Below are 11,882 nucleotides of genomic sequence, written 5' to 3'. Positions count from 1 at the left end.
TACATCTTCCTGCCACACGATGATTCCATCCGCTGCTTAAGTCATTTAACGGGGCTCGCTGACTGAGTCTGGCTTCAGTCTCTGGCCAAATGACAGCATATTTAGTGTCATCACCCATCAAGCATCTGTCAGTCTGCTGCGCCTCTTACCATGATTGATGGTCACCCCCTGGTGTATAGTGAACAGCGAGCCATCCGACCACCGTGTCACTATCCGTGGTTAATGACCCGCTCGAGGGCTTCCATGACTGAACAGAGAGCAAAAGTTGTCTTCGCCGACTCTCACGACCAATACTCTTTGAACACACACACACATAAAACATGCATACAAATGGGTAAACAAGTTAATTTGATCAGCACGCGGCACGTCACATGCTGGTGTTTATCCACATATGCATAGATTATTTTTATTATCTGTGATTATTCACACTTTATAGTTTGAGTAAAACGTTTTCTTGCAGCGATGTGTATCCTGGCATTTCATTCTGAGATTAGACTGTAGCTAAATTAATCTAGCAGAGGGATTCATGTATTTATTTATTTATGTTAAGTGAAAGCCACGGAGCTTTGTATATGTATTCAGAGTGTGTGATGAATGTGCACTTAATGCTCATTCTTGGTGAAGGTCATTAGCTGCCGTTAATGTTTCATTGCTGGATGCAGCAGGTTATGAAGATGGACTCCAAATGCAGCCACTCAAAGTCCAATAATTTAGTCCTAGTGGTAAAATCTTTATTGATGGAATAATCTGTGCAGTGATTTGCTGCGTGGCACAAAGACATTACGCTTTAACGGCGGCCCCACAATAAAACAACAGTGTGTTTTTACACAAAAGTTTCAGTCTGATTGTTACACTTTAAAAGTGGGAAGGAAGCTGAAAGTTTTACTGGAGGAATCTGTCTTCTGTCATCTGTAAAATGAACTAAAATCTTTAATCCCCGTGGGGTAAGCCCTGTGTCTGTCCCAGGGATATAGAGGGGAAACTCTAATTGGATATTGGAATTAAAAAAGAAAAAGAAACTATTTTATTGGGGGTGTGCAGCAGAACACTCACATTACCATCACATCAAATGTGAAATAAATAGTTCAGTGAGGGGACAATACTGAAGCAGAGGGTAATGATCTGTACAACTTAATGACTACTGTTATTCTGTACTGAATATCTGTTAGTGTGTGCGTGGCTGCTACACGGTTAAAACACAAGTAAAAGAAATAGAATAAAAGAGCAGCAGAGAGCTTTTCTTTTCCCACGTATTCTCTCTGTATGTTTCCCAGGAGACCCGTCCTCCACCAGGGCCTTGCTACTGAACATGAAGATACCCTTAAAGCTGTTTTCCACCTGTCAGGATGTTTTTGTATCTGCTCGGGTGGCAGCGGCCATGTTCTCCTGATTGTAGGATTAAATGGAGGGAGTGAGGATAGAGGGCCAGAGATAGCATCGACACTCTGTCCTCTAGACAACATGATGGCAGCTGTGTCAGTTGATGGGTGGTTTGTTTAATAACGTCTGGTGACCTATTTATTTCTACTTACCACTTAACTGATAAAATGTGACATGTTGATTGGACAGAGAGCTACGGAAGCGTATTGCATTCACTTGACAAATAAAAAAAGCCCTGTTTTTCTGAGTATTTTTTTCTGTTTTTCAGGGTAATTTATTTATTTTTCTGTTTTTTTTCCCCTGTTTTTCTGAGTGATAATTTCTGTTTTTCTGAGTAATTTTTTCCCTGTTTTTCGTGGTAATTTTTTTCTGGTTTTCGTGGTAATTTTTTTTTCTGAACGAGGAGATGAGATACTTCAAAATCTCGCAAGAAGCTCCCACCTGGCACCTGCAAGTGACCCCTGCATCCATGGTGACTCCTGTTCATGGATGTATTTTGCATCCGTGCTCCTGCTCCTGGACAATTTCAACTACGGGATCAATAAGGGTAAGGCACGTAATTAGTTACACACAGGGTATGATAATCTTGCTATGTTTTCAACTGCATCAGTCTAGTACTGAATCTTAAAATAAGGGTTCATACAATGAGAATGACATTTCATATGTTGAAAAGCACGAACCACAAAAAATTTGTACACTTAAAGGTAAAACTACGCAGGAATTGTTGGTAACTGCTCTTAACCACAACATTCAAATTCGTACCCTCCTCTCTACACTGCTTGTGTTAGCTACGATTGTAGGACCCAGCGCCACCACTGAGGGCATGTGCAGCACACACTGTGCGTAGGGCACCAGTGCGGGAGGGGGCACCAAAACAGCTCAATATGATCATCATCAATCATAATTACATGTAGGCTATTGCTTTAATCTCCCAGTTAAGGCCCTTTCAGACACAACACGGTTTGCGCTGCACTACCATTTCAGTGAACACAGTACAGCTGCAGCGTGAGCTCGCCAAGCACTGTGCAGAAACTTAAGCTCATTAAAACATATTTGCATTCAACAATGGGTGAGGAACATCTGGTGGTCTTTCTATCATTAGCGTCGATGCAGAATTCTCTCAGAATCTGTCAAATAATGACCTCAGTAACAACCTTGGAGCCAGATTTTGCAGACGTGCCTCCGTAGAGCTTCCTACAACTGCTGAAAAGTGCCTGTTCTATAGTTCCTCTGTAGTGGAGAATAAAGGATTATGTGTTTTGGTCACTTTTTTCTGTTTAGTGTGACTAATGGCACAGTTCTGTTTTTCCTAATATTTATTTATATTTATTCTAATAATAAAGGTATTCATGTTCTGTTATATCCTTTCGTATCCTACCATTCTGCTGTTTGTTTTATTGAAGAAGATTGCGTTTGCTTGTTCTGTAGTTAGTTCTATAGTGTATTATATGTACTGTTATTATAAATTTCTGGTTTCTTATTTGTAACATTGATAATGAAAATATATTTCCTCTGCTTACAAAACGCAACAAATCAAATGGCCAGCAGCGGCCCTGGGTGTTAACATTACAGTGCATTTGTTGTAATAGACAAGCCAATACTTTAGCAAGCTAACTAAGCTAACTGCTCGCAACTACTTGTCCAACAGAAACTACACATTGCTCTTCATCCTCATTCTCTTCTGCACATGAGGTAAGTTTTCTTAGACAGCTTTCTTGCAGACTATCTTTTCAGGAAGAAATCTATTAATTTTACCAATACTGTGTTTGTTGCCCTAACTCTAACCAAGAAAGTCCTTTCTGACATAAAAAGCTCCTTAGGCAAACCTCTCCCAGCAGCTCCATATGTAGAATTTATCTCTCTTCATACCACACCACCTGACTTCCTCCTTCACTCCTATCATAATTGCTATGGCACTAGAGGTGGCTGCCTAACATTAAACATGAATATGGGTTGTTAAAAGCTGTAACCTGTGGTCATAGTTTGGAAGAGTCTTGAAAACTATCTTGAGCCTGATTGACAAGTTAGTGGAGCTACTGAGCTCTGCCACATTAAAAGAATACTTCACCCACAAAATGACCATTTGTATATCAGTTAGTCACCATGTGTTACCTTAAATTCATGAAGAATACTGTGATTTTCTTGCATGCTGAAAAGAGAACCCAAAAAAAGCATTCCTCATGAACTGAAGACACTGGGGATGATGTTTAACAACAGCAAAACACAATTTGTGCAGTATAATCAAAATCTCATTTATCCAGTTGTATGCTCGGTACATTCTAAACACATACATATACTCTACTTGAGTAGAGTTCGAGTTTTTAGTTTGGAAAAAAATGTCTTAATTTACCCATAATTCAAAGCAAATTATCCCTACTTAAGGTAATCAAGAAATAGATAGCTTTGTGTAAAACATTCAAGAAGCAACACAAACAAGCCCATACTGCTTTTCGAGCACAACTTATATTCATATACAGTTGCATGTCTGCATTATTATCCCACTCCTTGTAATAGTTAAGAAGATGTCTAACTAAGCTACTTGTAATGAGATTCATGTTTCTTTAAAAGAAACAAGGGTCATATTTTAAATAAACAAACTGGAACAACATTTTCTTCGCATGGCAAATCTAATCTATAAAACTAACAGTGCAGAAAGAAGATCCAAAAATCTCATCAATGGCTCCTACATCAAAACAACTTACTGTCAAAGATTCATTTGGGATTATTGATTGCTTTTGTAATTGACTAAAGAACCTTTAGTTTCAGAAAACTATGAGGTCGAACTGCAGACAGCATTTATGTGATCAGAATCGTAACACCTCCCCGAGCAGCAGATACCTATTGTTGTGAGTCTTACTTCTGCTGGCTTTGTTAGAGGCACGGTACCAAAAGTGCTTTGGATTATTACTGCAATACATTTGCATCTGAGATAGCAGTCAGTGGAGAAGTAATTCAAGTAAATTTTATTTATATAGACCCAAATCACAATAAGGAAAACACTCAGAGGAGAAACTTCTGGGAGGGCAACAGATGCAGATGTCATATAGGGTAGACAGATGAACCAATATTAAAATCATAATATCGAGATAATGAAAGAATAATGAGAATCTTTGTCCTTGTATCTTGTAAATAATGTATATATATTAGAGTATAAACACCATCCAAACAAAACCCTGTATCTCCAGTTGGTGGATTGCAAGAAATCTGCTCATTAATATTAAAGTTATGGTAGGCAATGTATTTTAGAAGCATTTTTTTTTATATATTTGTTGAACTTCTCTGTACATCCCGATCGCAATCATTAATTAACTGCTCTGGAAAAAAAAAAGCAAAAAAATATTCAGTATCTCTGACTGCCATAGGCTTGCAATAGTTTAGCCTCATGAATCACTGTTCGTCCCCCGACTCCCTCCCTGCCACTACACACCACCTCACTATAAGTAGAGCAGGCAGCAGCTCCAAAGATGAACCCCTAACCAGCACAAACCTGAGCTCTCGGGGACCAGACAGCCTTGAGTTCCCCACGGGATCAGCTAACAAGTTAGACACAGTGCTGTCTAACAGAGTAACGTAGTTACGACAGGCCCCTGTGCAGGCTATTATGAGAGGCGCTCGTGCCAGGTTTTGCACCTAAACTAGCTACCATGTAACATCTTGTCTCATCACATGATCAAAAAAAGACTTGACACTGGATGATGTCAACATACATGTTACCCAGCAGCCATGATTTCATCTGTATATGACAAAAATACCAAAGAAAATATTAATTTACATGAATGAATGTTGTTATTGATTGCTACTGACTATTACACACACACACACACACACACACACACACACTGATGACAGAGATGGGGTTTGCCTTTTCAATGATATATAGTAAATGGAAACATTTTTCTATCAAAATAATTTATTTTAACACAGGCATATTTCTGGTGTGGCAATCTCTCTCACTCTCTTGCAAGGGCCAGCTCTCTACCGAGCTAGTCTCAATTCAAGGCCATTGAATTCTGACACTTGGGCAGTGAGTTATGGCGTCAGAAAGTAACAAAAAAACCCCGCATCTTTTAACATCGGCTGGTTGCCGTTATAATTTAACAGTGCTCAGCGGCTTTTGGGGGAAACGAGACGGGACAAGGGCGAAAGTTAAGGCAGCAAAAGTCCGAGTGGGGCTGGCGGGAGGTGTGGTGGATGGGTCCAACAAACACCGACCTTCACCCAAGAGAGCAGTGTTCACGTCCTGTAGGATTCTAAAGCCAAACCCTGTTCTTTTTTCCTAAACCCAACCACCTCCTTTTGTTACCTAAACCTAACCAAATGTTTTTGTTGCCTAAACCTAACTATGTGTGTTTGTTGTTGAAGGGAAAAAAAATCGCAGTGTTGTACTGAAGTAGTGTGTTTATTTTGAAAGAGACTGTATGTAAATGTTAAATTTCCTGTGAAAACGAAGTGTATCTTGAAAGAAGAGAACTTGACAAGGTGTCCCAGAACATCAGAACGTTTTTATAATTCATTCTCTTACTCATTATTTATTATATATTGCACTTTAATTTGGTACTTATTGCACTGACACTTTAATACTGCTGCTCTGCTGATGTCTTGTATTGTTTTTAATATGTGCCTTTTCTTAAATGTTTTTATTTATTTATATAGAGAGAAGCCAACACAATTTCATTGTACATGTTTTGTATAATGACAATAAAGTTCCATTCATTCAAGTTTCATTCATTCATTCATTCATTCATTCAATCAACACACCCAGGATACCTTGCACGTCACATGTGGATGTGAGAAGTCCATGACCAAAAGGTCAATATGTGACGAGGTTGGAGTGAGAATGTGTTGCTCCAACCAACACACTGTTGGGCCCCCCTGACCTGAGGGCCCCAGTGCAAGTGCACTGACTGCAATGTCTATATTAACACCACTTGTGCTGCTGCTGACCACCAGTCTGCTGTGACACCTGGCACTGCTGACCAAAGGTCTGTGTCCCAAGCTGCTACATGCTCCCCTCAAGGGGAATGAAGAGAAGGACAGTGGGGTGGCTAACGTTAGCTGGCTTATTCTTTTCTTTAGAAAATATATTTAAAAAATAGTGAATAATCTAAAAGGTGAATTGTCACAAAGATAAAAAATGAGGAGGTTCTTCTGTACTTGATGAAAAATTGGCACATTGAAGATACATGTCTACACACAGTCTGTCAGTTGGGGTCAAATCTTGCGTGAAATGCCTCATATATATTTGTTCAACATGAATATTTTCAAACTGCAAGTATCCCCTGGAAGAGGATTATTCAGACAGTATAGCATGTAGAGGAGACCTGAATGCACACACAAAAAAAGGGCATGTACTGACAGCAAAGGTTGTGTGTTTCTCCTGTTTCTCCACCGTAAAGCAGGCTCTTAAGATGTCAATATTGTTGATACATCTCTTAATCTTCACCTCTGGTGTTCTTGTTTTTGTCTGGATGAAGGTGATGTTCTTCATAAAAGTCTTCTTGAGCTCACCTTCCTATACCTATCCCCTAACACAAGAGCTCCTTTAACTGTCCTTCAAAACACATTCATTAAGATATTTGTTATTTTTACGGCTCTAGATGAGAAATGACCTAATGCATGAGTTTCAGCAATTTCTGTTATGCTGTTGGACTCATTATCATTTCCACCATCGTGATCTGTGAGCTACAGGTGTAATTGGCAATTAGACATCGGCGTACGACATGGCCTCGCAGTGATTCATGAATATTTGATAATAAAATGCATTATCACAATTCACATTCACCGTGAGCACCTGCTCTGGCTCAGTCAACTTCCCTGACACTCATTTGTCCTTGGTGCGGTCAGACTGCACCACATTCCTGTTTATACGTGAACCAAGGGTTTAATGCACTGGTTTGTTTGCGGAGGGTTATGACGTCACTGTGCTGTAAAACATGTTCAATTAACATGCGATGATAAAATACAGTTCTTGAATGTATTAATCATTGCATTTAATAATCATTTCTCCCAGTAGAGCAGGAAGGCATCTGGGCAGACTGCAACATACTGAGCTCAGAAAGTAAACTTATTGCATGTCTTCAGAGAACAGACAACCAGACGTTTGGGTATTGTCTGCAGCCTGTTCGCGGTGTTACTGTATCACTCTCTGTTCAGGTCTCTGACAACAGATTATGATGGATTCCTTAAATTACCTGTTGCTGTGGCAGATGGCACGCTTTGTCATTAACAGCAATTGTGAGAATTCCCTGGCATCCTGATGAAATATTCATCATGAATCATCATGACCAATAGCGATGTAATTCATTTCTTCTCGCCACCCTGTGTGGGCCAAATGAGGGCCAAAAGAGCACCTAAAAAGTGCTTATTGAATTTCTACATCATCATGTATTCAAGTGATGTATTAAAAAATAATGAGGACATCAATTGCTGTACACCTCTGCATATCTTCGAATACATGGGGCATGTTTTGGGACTGGCTGAGGGCGGTATAGGAATCTGATTTGGTCCAACCTCGAAATCCTGGATTATTATTCGCTGATGGACACATTAGAGACAGGAAACATGCCTCCAGCAGCCATGAATAAATATTTTTTACTTGAACACATCTAGACACGTAGTTTATCTACAGTAGAAGTGCATGGTAGCTGTGTCTGTCTGCTGCTTGCTGTGTTTTTAGAGCTTTTTTGCTGAATATATTGCTGTTAAAGTGCCAGTGAGAGTACACCAGTTACATGAACTGCCTCACTTGTCCTATGGTGCTAGACGAATTCTGCTTTGTTGGTCTGGGCCCTCACTCAAGGACTGACTGACGGAATCAGTCCTTGAATTTTAGAAGTGTTTTCCCTCCATTCAGCGCCCAATATTTCCATCTTGACTCTCCGGATGTCAGCAGCTGCGGTTCTGATGTCTCTTACCTGCCTGCTTTCAGGTCGGCTGCCTCTCTAGACAGCCCTCAGCCCTCCCTGGAGGCTTAATTTGATGATGGTAGGATGTTAGGATGGATGCCAGGACAGAGGTGCTCTCCACTGTGTCAGCCCTCGGGCCGGCATGATCCACTCCCCACTGAATGACCACCATCGCTCCATTTTCAACCCAGAAGGCATATATTAGCTTTTTTACTTATAACTGCAACTGTATGGTCTGCAGTTGTAATGTGCAGCAGACTCTCACACTCCTGTCTCATAAAATAATGGCAGGTTTGAAGGTGAGGAGGTGATAGTATTGTATTTGCAAACATAATGCAAACATTTAAAAAAAACATTTTAATCAAGTCTGTCTTTTTACAAATGGCAACTATTACTGCCTCAGGTATGAAACTACCAGATGCCAGTGCTGCTATTCACCATGTGTTTCCACATTTTTAAAGACTATGTGAAAATGATTAAAGTGTCAGAGCCTGAGCCGTCCCATATCCATCATGGTGTGTAGGATCTGAGAGAGAACAAAGCCTGTTATTGGGGTTTTAAGTTTTTCTTGTGTGAATGCGGAGCCAGCGGGAGGCTCAGGTGCAGCAGAGAGAGACAATCCCTCCACATTCAGATGGGAATAGACCTGTCAGTCCTGTAAACCCTTGAAGAACCAACCAGTGGAACAACATGCGGCTCTATCAGCACGCACTGCACTTATCTGGTGTGAACCAGGGTGGAAAGATACCAACACAGGGCATCATCATGCAAGATGCAGGCATTCTCAGTGGGTAATGTTTGTTTGTGTTTTCTGAGGGTTCGCCGGCACTGAACATTCATCACATTTCAGTGATTCATACAGCTGCTTCTGAACAAAAATTGAGGTTGTGGGCTGCTTTGTTTTGGGTTTAAATAAATATGTCTGCTGCCTGCAACTCTCTGTGGGCTTGCTCATTTCCAGACACTGGAATTTTTTCATGAGCTAATTTGGATTTTCACTGAAATCCATCATTAGTTGTGTTTTTTCTTTTAATATATAAGCATGATTCTATTTTTAATAAATCCTCAGTCTTCACAAGATTTCTAAAAAGAATGTCTCTACACAGGATATTAATATTTGTTCAGCTGGGTAAGTGAGTGAGCAGGTATTTTGCTTTGAGCTGTTTATGCTGCAGTTAACTTATTGTCAATAGCTCAGCCTCTGACAGGGAGTCAGGTTATAATTCAAGAGGAGAATTTAATTTTGAAAAAAAACAATGTGTCCGTACAACTAAGAAGAGTCTGTGTGTGTGGGGTGGACTTGTGGAGTGGGCTGCATGATGAGTTGAAACAAAACACAAATATAAATAAATTTTAAAAACACTTTGGGATATTGGGTGACACTTGGACTGTAAATAAACTGGGTTTATTACTTATTTATTTAATTGGATGGTAAATAGACTGGGGATAGATGCATGTTAGCTGTAAATTAATTTGGGAATTTGTTGAAAAAATATATGAGTTAAAATAAGAATTGTAAGAAAGTGGTAGGGACATATAAGTTTTACTTCTACATACTTCTTTTCGGACACTGTTATCTTTGTCTTGTTTGTTTTTTATTATGTTTTTTTTGTCCAAATTTTGGTTCTAAATGAAGTCATTCATTTATTCATTATTCATACACTAGGATGATTTGACATTGTGGGAAATTCACTAATTTGCTTTCTTAAGAGTTTCATAAGAAGATACCTAGATACCACTTTCGCTGTCTGTACAATAAATGTATTGACTCCATAGATAATGTACATACCCACCGTAATGTCACCCACTGGCTCGTGGCCTCCTGTTCTGAAGCCCAGAATGTGGTATTTTGGCTGTTGCCAGATGAGAGGGTGGAGCTGTGGAGGAGCGATGGTTCAATCTTTCTGAGAGCCCAAGGACGCCATTTGAAGACAGCCTGTCACTCAAAGCGACCATGCCTATTAATTACGCGTCACTTTAAGCCTTAAAGGTCCAGTGTGTAGAGTGTAGTGGCAGTTAGTGTTGACGTTGATTAACTGAAACTTCTCCCATGTGCCAAGCGTGTAGGAGAACTACAGTGGCCAACACAATGAATGCAAAATCAAAATGGCCTGATAGAGCCATTGTTTGGTTTGTCCATCCTGGACTACTGTACAACATGGCAGACTCCATGACAGAGGACCTGCTCTGTACGGAAAACACAATAATTCTTATTCTAAGTTATTCAAACTAGTGAAAACATGGTTATAAGTATTATTCACCACTTCTGCCAGTAGGTGTCCCTAAATCCCACACACTGGACCTTTAATAAAATGTAAATGGGTGAGCTATTTAAACATATACCCCCCTACAGTTGTCATTTTTTGTATCAGGCTGTAAACATGTTTACATCTGCTGTAAAGTTTGGCATTTCACCATGGGGGTCTGTAGGGATTGATCACTTCTGGAGCCAGCCTCAAGCAGCCATTCAAGGAACTGTAGTTTTGGGCACCCCCATGTTGACTTTTCATTTCAGCCCCACAGGTTGCTGCCTGGATTGATATGAAGCTACAGCCTGCAGCCGATTAGCTTGGCTTGGCATAAAGACTGGAAAAAGGGGGAAGCAATGAGTCTGGCCCTGTCCTATACACTAAAAAATCTAGCTAACAGCCCCATTTGTTTGATATGAACAAAAACTAATATGTAAAAGTGACAAATAGGGGTTTCACTGAGGGTTTTGAATTTCTGTACTGGGGGCAGTGACTTCCTGGAGTCACTGCCATGCTTTCTTTCCGTCTATGCTAAGCTACGCTAACCAGCTGCTGGCTGCAGCTTTTTATTTGTCATACAAATGCTCGTATCATTTCAATCTTCTTATCCAAGGGCGTAGGTTTTGTTTCAACACTGGGGGAAAACATACAAAAAAAGGAGTTTGGGGGTCGTCCACCAGAAAAGTATAAGCATCAAACTTATTTTATGCACCGATTTGTGGCTTTTCTCCATCAATTTAGGGTGTAAATGTCTTTAATTTTGTTACTTTCATGTTTTTAGTGGGAGGGACCATAGATTTCAAATGCCACTGTGACATCACCCATCGGTTCCTGGATTCCTATTTGAAGCCTTGAGTCTGGCATTTCGGCCATCGCCATCTTGTGGTTTGGTTTTTTTTGGAGCCCGAAGTGACCTTGTTTTCTGACGCTGTGGAGGAGCGCATTGTGGATGTGACTGAGAAGACAAGGACATTATCCTCAGACAACCTGTCACTGAAAGCGTCCCACCCTTAATTATGCGTGACTTCAAGCCTTAATAAAATGTAAGAAATTATTCCCTGTATAGTTGTCATGAAGGGGGAAATTATCTATAGCGACCAAAAACATTTTTTGTACCAGGCTGCTAACATGTTTATTTCTGCTCTATATTTGGGCATTTTAACATGGCGGTTTAAGGGGATTGACTCGCTTCTGGAGACAGCCTCAAGCGGCTGTTCAAAGAACTGCAGATTTTGGCACCTCCATGTTGGCTTCATTTTTTAGTCTTGGAGGATGCTGTTCTAAATATTGAGCGGGACGTGTCCCTGGCATCACCCCTGAGATCTACACCTACAGTATGTCCTCATGT

This window comes from Epinephelus lanceolatus, chromosome 19 (genome assembly GCF_041903045.1).
Source record: "Epinephelus lanceolatus isolate andai-2023 chromosome 19, ASM4190304v1, whole genome shotgun sequence".
In the NCBI taxonomy this organism is placed as follows: domain Eukaryota; kingdom Metazoa; phylum Chordata; class Actinopteri; order Perciformes; family Serranidae; genus Epinephelus; species Epinephelus lanceolatus.
This window is presented reverse-complemented; position numbering follows the sequence as displayed.